Source organism: Chiloscyllium plagiosum, chromosome 47 (assembly GCF_004010195.1).
Source record: "Chiloscyllium plagiosum isolate BGI_BamShark_2017 chromosome 47, ASM401019v2, whole genome shotgun sequence".
NCBI lineage: Eukaryota > Metazoa > Chordata > Chondrichthyes > Orectolobiformes > Hemiscylliidae > Chiloscyllium > Chiloscyllium plagiosum.
Window position 1 is genome coordinate 6046955 of NC_057756.1, and position 3877 is coordinate 6050831.

General features: G+C 49.3%; 1 protein-coding gene across 1 annotated transcript in view; it reads left to right on the forward strand.

The window, feature by feature from the left end:
- The window catches only part of LOC122544170 (histone H2A-like), a 29935-nt gene that overhangs the window by 10798 nt on the left and 15260 nt on the right, over window positions 1–3877 (forward strand). The gene's annotated exons all lie outside the window — the stretch shown is intronic.

Below are 3877 nucleotides of genomic sequence, written 5' to 3' on the forward strand. Positions count from 1 at the left end.
TGTGTGTATGTCTGTGTGTGAGTGTGTGTGTGTCTGTGTGTGTGTGTCAGTGTGTGTGTGTGTGTGTCAGTGTGTGTGAGTGTGTGTGTGAACTGGGTCACCAATGAAGCTGCTGATAGCGACACTGAACAATTTCAAGGCAGCGAGTGGTCGGCGCCGACGCACCATTGGGTAAAAACAATGACCGCAGATGCTGGAAACCAGATTCTGGATTAATGGTGCTGAAAGAGCACAGCAGTTCAAGCAGCATCCAAGGAGCAGCAAAATCAACATTTCGGGCAAAAGCCCTTCATCAGCCGACACACCCTTGCCCTCAGCTCCCTGACTCCTGCTGCCCCTCTGTGTTCCTCACTGGGCCGAAACTCTCCAATTCCTGTGGAGTTCGGCATCTCCAGACGGTTCGGGCTGGATCTTCCTGTTCAAGACATGGGAAGTTTGCCACCAGAAAGGTTTTATTCGAACACACCAGGATTGTTTCCAGGGTGAGTACTACATGCTCTATCACTCACAAGAGCTGATGCAGCACCACGGAGAGTTGGGGCTGTGGATACAGTGAGGAGTTTGGATGTGAACCATGGGATTGCACATCAAGTATTCCCAACATATCACTGTAAACCTGAGTGAAAACACTGCAGCAGAATGTACCATTAAAGCGGTTTGGGAGGGTACCAGTCTCCTGGAGCAGATCATGGCCCAATTCGACAAGATCTGGAGAAAGGCAGCCTTGGGCTGCGAAATCACAAGGTTATATTCCCATCACAGAAATTACTGCAACACCCAGCTCCAATAAGAAACTGTCTCACCACAACATGTTTTCGAAAATAAGTTTTTGGTACCTGGACAGTTAGTGAACCTGCTCAGATCTGTACTCTTTTTACTTACAGATGGCAACTTAAATCTTTCATGTCTATCATACTCTATATTTACAGACAACCTCTTGGCTTATAGCTGAGGTGACAGCAAGGCCCAATTACTGAATGCACGCACTCTTATCCTTCGGCAGAGGGACCTTACACGGTGGTTTACCCACTGCGCCTTGGCGGCAGCTGTCCCAAGCTTCAGCGTGTCCCTCAGCATGTAATCCTGGACCTTGGAATATGCCAGTCTACTACACTCAGTCTGGGTTAACTCCTTCAACTGGAAGACCAGCAGGTTTCGGGCAGACCAAAGCGCGTCTTTCACCATGTTAATGGTCCGTCAGGCACAGTTGATATTCATCTCAGTGTGCATCCCAGTGAACACTGCATAGAGCAGTGTCTCATGTCATGGAGCTGCTCGGGACAAACCTCGACAAACTCCACTGCATTCTTCTCCAGACTTCCTTTGCATAGACACATTCCAGAAGGAGATGTGTGACAATCTGGTCCCCTCCACAGCCGCTTTGAGGGCAGCGTGCGGTGGGGCAGAGAGTCGGGGCGTACATAAAGTGTCTCACAAGCAGTGCCTTTCTCCACACCAGCCAAAGGATGTCTTGGTGCTTGGTTGAATGTTCTGGTGATGATGTATTTTGGCAATGACTTTGAAAGACTGGGCAGTGAACTGCCCCAGGATCGGCCCTCTCCTTTTCCCGAAGCGTCACAAGGACACTACGTGCTGATCACTTCCTGATGGACTTGTGGTCAAAGGTGTTACTCTTCACAAGTTTCTTCATGAAGGACAGTTAGTGCGGAACAGTCCAACTACTTGGAGCGTTCCGCGGCAGCGAGGCTAGGTCCATCCTTCCCAAACACCGGGGACAGGTAGAACCTCAGTACATAGTGACACTTGGTGTTTGTGTAGAGGGGATCCACGCACATCTTGATGCAGGCACACACAAAATTGGCCAAAAAGGGTGAGGGTAGCATTGGGTGTGTTTTTTCCCACTTTCTACAGATCTTTATGCATGGTGTCTCTTTGGACATGGTCCATCTTTGATCTGCACATGAAGTGGAAACAGACAGGGGGACTATGGCGGTGCAGTTTTGGGGGAATAGGCCAGACATGCACCACATACAACAACAAAGAGTACCTCACACCGAATGACCAGGTTTTTACCCAAGATGGAGGGCAACTGTTTCTCCCATCTCCTTAGTTTCTGCCTCACTTTGGTGACATGTTCCTCCCAAGTCTTGGCGCAAGCCCCAGCCCCTCTGAACCAAATACCCAGCACCTTCAGGTGGTCAGTCCTGACGGTGAAGAGGATAGGCAATTGATCAGCCCAGTTTCCATTGATCATGGCCTCGTTCTTGCCTCAATTTACCTTGGCCCCCCCGAGGCCCATTCAAACTGGTCACAGATGCACCTGAGTCTGTGCACTGGCAGTAGATCCAAGCAGAAAATAGTGACATCATCCATTAACAGGGAGGCCTTAATCTTTAGGGCTACACTGCCAGGAATAGTCACCCCTCTCCGTTTCTGTTAGGCGAGGAGACTAGGATCCGTGCGCACAGCCTTAGAATTAGAGGGGGTCAATTCAGAACAGAAATGCGGAGACATTTCTTCAGCTAGAGAGTGGTGGGCCTGTGGAATTCATTGCCATGGAGTGGAGTGGAGGCTGAGACACTAAATGTCTTCAAGGCAGAGATTGGTAAATTCTTGATGTCACAAGGAATTAAGGGCTACAGGGAGAATGCGGTAAGTGGAATTGAAATGCCCATCAGCCATGATTAAATGGTGGAGTGGACTCGATGGGCCGAATGACCTTACTTCCACTCCTATGTCTTATGGTCTTACGGTCTCTCAGGGTCGCATCCTTCTGATTGTCTCACTAAACGGCTCTCCACAACATACAGTTAAAGCAGGAGAGAGTGGGCAGCCCTTCCTGACTCTGGATCTGATTGGGAAGCTTTCTAATTCCTACCCAGTGATTGAGACAGTGCTGACAATGTTGGTGTAAAGCAGTCAGATCCAGTTGCAGATTCCCTCTGCAAAACCCATTTTGGATATCACGGCAAAGGCTTTCTCCTGGTCCAAGCTGATGAGGCAGGTGTGTGGTAGTTTACCGCACTTACCTGAATGAGCTCATAACATTTCAGACATTCAGGACAAAGCAGCGTACCTTTCATTGGCAGCACATTCTCAAACAATCATTCTCTCAAGCAGCAGCACTTTTGGACGAGGTGGGTCTTTAACCCGGGACTCCTGACCTACATCTAGGGAGACTACCACTGCACAATACGACACCTTCCAATAGTAACATTCCATCTTCGTAAAAACGTACAATTTATTCTATCTCTCTGCATTTTAGATTAGATTACTTACAGTGTGGAAACAGGCCCTTTGGCCCAACAAGTCCACACCGACCCGCCAAAGAGCAACCCACCCCTGCCCATTCCCCTGCATTTACCCCTTCACCTAATACTACGGGAAATTTAACATGGCCAATTCATAACCTGCACATTTTTTGGACTGTGGGAGGAAACCGGAGCACCCGGAGGAAACCCACGCAGACACTGGGGAGAACGTGCAAACTCCACACAGAGAGTCACACTAGGCTGGAATCGAACCTGGCGCTGTGAGGCAGCAGCGCTAACCACTGAGCCACCGACAGGATTTAATATTTATCGGACGAATGTCGGGAGGGTGGAATAATACATTAATGGATCAATGAGATCAGACGAAATGTTACTGAATGTAGGAGGCTTTCTGGATGGACCGAAGGGCCGTCAGCGTCTCCGATTCCTCGTCAGACTCGGAGAGAGCCTGAGGGAGGAGTTGTTACCGTAACCCGGGTATCAGCTACATTGGATCTTCATTAAGGGGCAAGGCCCCAGTTTGAAACGGTCTCTGTCCCTTCCCCACAGTCCCAGGTCCTTTGCTCCCACTGGGAGTAAGAGGAATTGGGGGAAATGACTGATTGATGTTTGTTTCAGGGAATCATTGGGGAAAGCAGCGCATG